Source organism: Chinchilla lanigera, unplaced genomic scaffold, assembly GCF_000276665.1.
Source record: "Chinchilla lanigera isolate Chin_1 unplaced genomic scaffold, ChiLan1.0 scaffold00098, whole genome shotgun sequence".
NCBI lineage: Eukaryota > Metazoa > Chordata > Mammalia > Rodentia > Chinchillidae > Chinchilla > Chinchilla lanigera.
The window spans coordinates 7,135,080-7,142,603 of record NW_004955499.1 but is presented as its reverse complement, the minus strand read 5'-3'; positions in this window follow the sequence as shown (position 1 = coordinate 7,142,603).

Here is a 7,524-nt window from a genome sequence, read left to right as displayed (position 1 = left end):
TTTACTGGTGCCCAGTTAGGAGATGTTCAAATTGGCGATAGTAATGATTCTCTTGCAATGATCCTAGCATCCAGGTAAGCTTCCGGTGTCATTCAGTTTTGAGTGAAGAATGTTGGAGTTTATGTAAGCCTTAATGATGACATACCGAGGTGCCAGGGTCCTGATCTTCCCTTTGGAGGTTGGAAGGAAGCTTCTGCCTAACCTTCTGTTGCCATGTATTGTCCCCAGGGATCCTGCAAAGGGCCCTGCTGCGTTGCTGTCATTAACCCAGGGCAAGCTTATGTTTTTCCCTGTTCTTTAAAATGTGTGACAAAGATGTGAAAGAAGACTTTTGAAAATGGGTACCGGGAAGCTCTGCATTTTTATGTAGAATTTTGTTTTCCATGCATACTGCCCTATGTTAGAAGAGGTAAATATTTTTGTGAATATAATTTTGCACCACTATGCGTATTGACCCTTGAGAGTATAATTGGTTTCCATTCATGTGAGGGAACTTTCCCTTCCAAGGTCTCTCCATAGAGTTTCCTAAATTACCATGTAGTAATGTAAGTGGATTTCTTTCCCACATTGATCTTCACAATTCTGACGTGTAGTGATGGAAAGAGATACGGACTAGTGCAGTATACTGTTTGCCTTTTTCACAGCATTGCAGAGGACAGTGTGAAAGGAGCACTATAGTCACTAGCATCCTACGGACATCAGATAGGTTTAGGCCTAGGTGAGACCATCTGTGTGGTTTTTCCTCTTTTCGAGTATGGCTAAGTGAGAACAGTTTTCCTTGGCATTCCTATCCCCCTTCGTGATTGAAAGGTGGTCTGCTCAGAAGGGCAGAGTTCTCAGTGATGTTATGTGCTATGAGGAGGCATTTGGCACAGGTGAGCTTACCTGAATGCAAAAGGGGAAAAGTGAAGAAAATACTATATCCAGGTTTGTTCTTGTTGAGGTCCTGCCTTGGGAGTATAAGTACGGAGAGTTTGCAGATACCCACTTAAAAGAGATTTTTGACTCCAGAGAAAGAACTGTTTCCATGACAGCCTTTCGTTTTTGTTTTTTTGTTTTTGTTTTTTTTTGTTTTTTTTTTGTTTGTTTGTTTTTTTCTCCAGTACCGGGAACCGAACTCACGACCTTGCGCTTGCCAGGCAGGCGCTTTTGCCGCTGAGCTAAATCCCCAGCCCCCCATGACAGCCTTTCCAGGATTCAAATAAGTGTCTAGAACACTCAGTGGTTTTTTGTGCACCTAAATGCTCACCTGCTCCACATTGATACTCTCTTCTCCACGTCACTTCCAGATTCTTTTCAGGAGAGGAGAGCGGTGGTGAGAAGTTGGTGCTGTGAGCCTCCCGCACATGTCTGGTATGAGTCAGGTGTTGATACTTCTTTGGCACCATGGAAACTTTTGTATCCTGGTGGATGTCAGGAGCTGGTGCATGAAATGTTACTCTCCTGTTTCCTGAGGAGGAATGCACTGCTGGCTTTGAATAGTGGCTTTTGGGTAGGAATATAGTGATGGCTTTGAATAGACTACTCAGGCCAATGTCAGATTCATACTCCAGGCCATTTTATAGATGTAGATTTGAGTACTGAGGGAAAACTTGAGATGTTTTCCCTTTTAATTGGCAAGTGTGGTGTGCAGTGCCTCTTTGCCTTTTCAGGGTCACCAGATGCTTTTCAAATGTAGCCTTCTGATTTCTTGCATTTCTTATGGCATCCGCTTGGTGTGTAACCCAGGGAACAGTTCATTATCATAGTGTGGAACCAAGAGACAGATGTTACACATTTTGTAGCTATCTTCTCAGCAGTGTGCACTTCCTGTTGCCTGGCTTGTGTGTCAAGCGCTCATAGGAGGAATCTGGCACTGTTAATGGAACCTGACGTACACGATTATCTGCATATTGTGCAGTGAACACTGAAAGTGGCCCAGTAGAACAGAGATTTTCTTGTGCATGATTTCAGTGTGGGTGTGTTTCTCATGGTGAGCCGTGAGAGTCCATACCAAGGCACATCCACATGTTCCAGGTAAATCATGTGTGCAGTTCCATCGTCACCCAGGCAGGTAATTTTCATGGACTTTCATGAGTTGTGGTGAGATCCTTGTGGGCTGCAGTGGCTGTGCTACTGGTGAATTCCTCAAAAAGTGAAGAACTGGGATTAAGTCAGTCCAGAGACTTTGAGTTTGACCTTTGTACAGGTGGACTCACATCAGTGTTGAGGTATATGTGTGTTCTGAGAATCCTTTTTCCCTGTTCCAAGGCATCAAGGTAGACTAGAGTTCTAAACAGAAATCAGGGAATCTTGACAGTGGTGCCTGTAATGAGGATGGGGCTGTCATGATATTAGTGTTCCCGTGGGATTAATTTTGGCATTAATATGTTTTAAAAGCCTTTTTTGCCAGGGCTGATGTTCAAAGAAATGGCCAGATCTTCTTGCAGAGCTAAGTATATGTGAGGGACATGGTTTAGCATGGTACGTTTGGACTTCCTTCAGGTAGGCATGCTCAGTGAATAAGAGAATATCTTGGAGTCAAGTTGCTTTTGATCAGGTAAGTGCTAATGTGGCCATAGCCTAGTTGTAGGGCCTGATATTTCTTAGTGGAGAAAGGATCATAACCCTCACATGTTGCAGTCTTGTTTCGTCACCAGGTAGTCTGTGAAACTCATGACTGGTGATCAAGTCTTGTGAGACATGCAACTTTCCACCATGTAAGATCATCTTCTGTTCCCATATTTATTGGACATGGGCCCATGGGCAGCTGCATGTGTTCTATGCAGTTTGACATGTGTGACAAGGATAGTAAAAGAGAGGACTCTTCCCAGTGTCTACATATAATTGTCACATTTCATGTAAGATTGAGGCCCATTAACCGATTTTCCATTCTGTCTGTCCTTCATGGAGGGGAAGGCTTCTTGTTATTATCCATGTTTCCACCACTATTGGTAATATTGCTGGATGTCAGCAATTTTCCATTTTGGGAGAATGATTTCTCTTAACTAGCTTTCACCATGAGATACTGAAGGATCCAGTGTGACATAAGTGAGTTCTCCAAAAGTATGGTGACCTCTGCAGGTGTCCCATATGCTGGGGAAGGAATTGTGGACTAACTCAGTATTTGTAATATGTTTTTCATAGGGATCCTTCTGTCACAGTGACCATGCATCAGATTCCTTCATATCCCTACAGACGTGGGTAAGTGTGGCCTGATGCAAGGTTACCAATTAGTACTTGACTCCTCTATTTCCACAGGGAATTGCCAAAGGTGTGCCTAGGATTTCCTGGTTGCCTCCCAGATTTCACGTTACTCAGGTCACAAAACATGGAATGCTTGGTGATACTAGTGTCTGTGAATGGACCCTGGGCACATGTAAGATATAATGGCTGCTGAAATGGTAGCCATTAAAGGCTTGACTCTGTCCAGGTTTGTTGTGCTTATTTTGCCATGGAGCACTGAACACGAGAAATTTTGTAGGTGTTCACTTATGAGAGTTTGGCTTCGTGGGAATGGATTGTTTTCCTGGCAGTCTTCCCAGGATCCAGATATGTTTTGTGTGTCACTATGTTTTCCAGGTGACTTAAATGCTCATACAGTCTATATTGACAATCTTGTCCCTCTATTTTCCTCAGGTTCACTTGCAGAGACAGAGGGCAGAGGTGCTGAGAAGCCTGTGCGAAGAACCTCATGTTAATATAAGGTAAGATGGCATTGGTTCATTGTGGGGGCCTTTTGACTTTGCAGATACAGGTGGTTGTCAGGAGCGTGTGCCTAATGACATGTTCCATGTTTCTTGGGCTCATACCCCCTGAAGACCTTGGCTAGTGTGGGCTTGAGCGCTAGTGCCACACTCTGTCTCAGATCTATTTTTCTGCGATAGATTTGACAACCAGTGTCAAATCTGTTGTTTGCCCTTTTATTTGAAAGGCTTTCTTCGTTCATTTCCTTCTTGCCTTGTGAGGGCCCTGCAGGTGCTATTGAATCCCAGCCTGCAGAGCTTGTGTTTTTCATACTTGAGTGAGTAGGGGCGTAAGCTGGATGAGAGGTCATTGTCAGAGGTTGGGTTCCTGTGTTATACATTGGAGTATTTTTGTGTGTTACAGTGTTCCGAGTGTCCTTCACGTTGCACACATCATTCATGGGCACAGAAGAATCTGACAGTGAGGATGGACCCAAAATGGTATGGTGGCATGCAGATTGTCCTGGTGTCCATGGATAACTGTTAATTGAAAGGTTTTCCTGGTCTTCCTTTCCAGTGTGAGGCGTCCAGAGACCATGGTGAATCACGAGAGAACATCTTGATGAAGATCATGAGTTCCTGGTGAGAGCCTGAGTGTCCTCCTTTGTAGCACAAGAGAGGTAATCTCCTGGTGATGTGTGATAGTTCATTGACTGTTGTTCGTCAAGTCAGTGATTTGGGTGCAGGTGACCAAGGAAAGGATGACTTGCAAACCATCCATTCTCGATACAATGAATTTGCCTGTGGAATATGGTGTGGGAACATGAATACTGAGGAACCATTGCATTGCCTTTGGCCTGGTGCAGTGACTTTGTGGTGGAACAGATATCTGAGCAGGAGGCCCAACAATAATCACGGAAGTGACCTCTTAATAAGAATTGTTGTGATTCTCTCATATTTTTCTTGTGTCGGAGTGGAGTGAAGCCTTTTATGCCAGTTGTAATTAGAGTCATACAGAAGACCAGCTGATTGTGCAGAGGAGGAAAGTATGTGCTGAATGACATGGTTTTAGTATGGTTTGTGGCCTTTCCTTTACAGGTATATGAAAAAGCTTGTTAAGATGAGATTTAATATGGTTAGCTGCTCGGAATGGGCTGACTTGCAGGCCTGTTGTTCATTAGAGGGTTGGTAAAGAGTCCTCTGCCTCATCTAGCACTGCCATGTTTTGTGCACAGCCATTCTTTTAAGGGCTGGCTGTTGACCAGGTTTTCTGAAGTGTTGCAGCGTTCAGTCATGGAACACCTACTCATCTATATATGTACACTTGAAAAGGGCCCTTGTTTTCTTCTCTTTTCCTTACTACTTGTCATGTTTTCTGTATAAAGTTAAATGAAGGGAGTCTGTACCATCACCTCAGTTTAACATCCTGTTTCATGTAAAATGCTTAGTTCCTAGTGTGTTTTTCACTTTTGCTGTGTTGGTTACTCTTCTCTAGTTGCTGAGACGAAATAGCAGACACAGAAAGTTGAGTAAGGAAAGTTTTATTTAGCTGTTTGTGGAGGTTTCAGTCCATAACTAGTTGGTTCCAAGACAGGTGACATGGGACAAAGTCAACAGTTCAAGGAGGAACAAGACACAAAAGGAACAGGAGGTAGGACAACCAAAAAGAGGGAGAGCAAGGCTCTTTCCTCTCCTACATTTTATGCAGGTTACCTGCCCACACCATCTACATGCCCTCCTCTTTATTTTACAAGCTCAGGATGTTATAAAGGAAGGACCCTAGCCCCTGCTGAGTCACTTAGTCAAGCTTCTAAACATCTCAGTTATTAACTTGACACAATGTATCAAATATTACCCTGGCCATTGTAGATGGTATATCATGGTTTCATTTTGGAATCCGTGTTTCCACTCCTCTCAGTATTGACAGCGTATCTTCTGCAAGTTTCCATTCAGTGAGAAAGAATTCTCTTGCCAAAGTTTGACCTTCAAGTTTCTTACGGAAACAGAACACATTTCTAGCCAGGGAAACAAGTGGACTCCCCCAAAATAAGAGTGATCTCTGCAGTAACCACAGTGGGCACTACAGGGACAATGGACTAAATCACTATTCCCGATATATATATATTTTTTTAACAGGAATCATGATGTCTGAGAGAGGCAAAGAGTGTAATTTTCAGCATCTCTACATGCACCAGCTAAGTGCAGACTTGGGCCTGCTTTATCATAGATGTCACACGACCTTCAAGTGTACCTTGGAATACCAGCCTGTTGAACATCTCCAGGTTCCTGATGTGCAGTAGCACACCTCCCTCTTAGCAGCAGGTAGGAGATCTCCATGACCTTGGTAAGTGATGGTAGAGTCCCTGTGGATTGTGGGGTTGAGCTTTGTGTACAGGTGAAAAGGCATCAAAAAGGGTAGAATTAACTCGATGCAGTGGACATGATTGTGCCCTTGGTATATGGTTTAGGAACATGACTGTTGAGGCATCAGTTTGTCTTTGATCGCTGTTGCTTTGGTCCAGTGAGCTTTTGGTGGAGCAGACATCTGAGCATGAGGCATGGGTTGATTTTTTTTCTCATGAACACTGGAAGTAGGCCCTTAGGCAAGCCTGTCCATTTCCTGCTATTGACTTAAGTGAAAATGAAGGTAAAACAAGAGGTGATGCTCAGTGGCTGAGGCAAGGATTCTTGTTCATGTAGCTTTCCACCATTGTGTCTTGAATTGTTTCCATTCAGAGGAGAAAGCTTTTTCTGCATGGCTTTGTTAAGGGAGTGCCCTGGTAATGAATCAAGTGGGCTCTGCAAACTAATGCAGCTTTCTCTAGAATGCTCACATGTCCTAAGGCATAGAGACATGGAATAAAGCTCTGTTCTCCATATGATGTTCATAGGAATCCTGATGCCACCCTGAGGTGCATATCATCCTCTTGGGGATCCATGCAGATACCAGATAGTTGTTGCCTTGGGTCAAGGTTACCAACCATATTCTGCGACCTCCACATGAACAGAAAAGTGTCATATGTGTCCATCAACATTTCCATCAGCATTTCCTGATTTGATTGGGCTGAGATCAGGAGGAATGAGGAACTCTGAAACTTCTGGCTCCTGATGACACTTGGCCTGGTGAGGTCACATGGCTGCCAAACGGCTGAGAGTGAGGAAGTGATTCTCTCCAAGTTTCGCACTTGGGTAGGCCCTGCACAGGAGTAGTAAGCTTAGGAGTACTTGTAATTGTCCACTTTGGAGAGGTTCAGCTCAGTGTGCAGGACAGATTCCCTTATAGGCATCAGATTCAATATAGCTTTCCTGTTTTTCTCTGTGTTTTCAGGGGCACCAGATCTTCCTGGGCTCAACACTGACACCTGCTCCTCCCAGCTAAAAGAAATTCTACACCCTGTCTGAACCAGAACCTGGTTTTGTTTTAGTGCCCCGGAACGTCTTCTTCACAGAATGCCCAGGAAGAGGGAATGTCCATGTTTTAGGAGGATGGTAGAAATCCAAAGCTTGTATCAGAGCTTACACAGGATCATCACCACTGTGGGTAGTATATTTTCCTAAGTTCCGTTTGTGCATTTGTAATGTTACCCATCACATGAACAAATTGTGCTTCAGTGAGAAACTCTGCCCTGTGTGGTATAGAGAAAATGTATTTTGTGATGTATTTCTTGGTGAAGTGTTTTGCAACTTTGTAAATGTTGGATAACTCTTTTGAATACCAAACACTTCTTGTTTATAACCATGCAGTTCTTTCCTGAACAACCAAGAGAAGATGGTGCAACAACTGTGTTGACATTGAACTTACAAAGATTTGTTACTGTGGATAGTTCCTATGATGAGGGAAGTGACTAAAATTATTGAA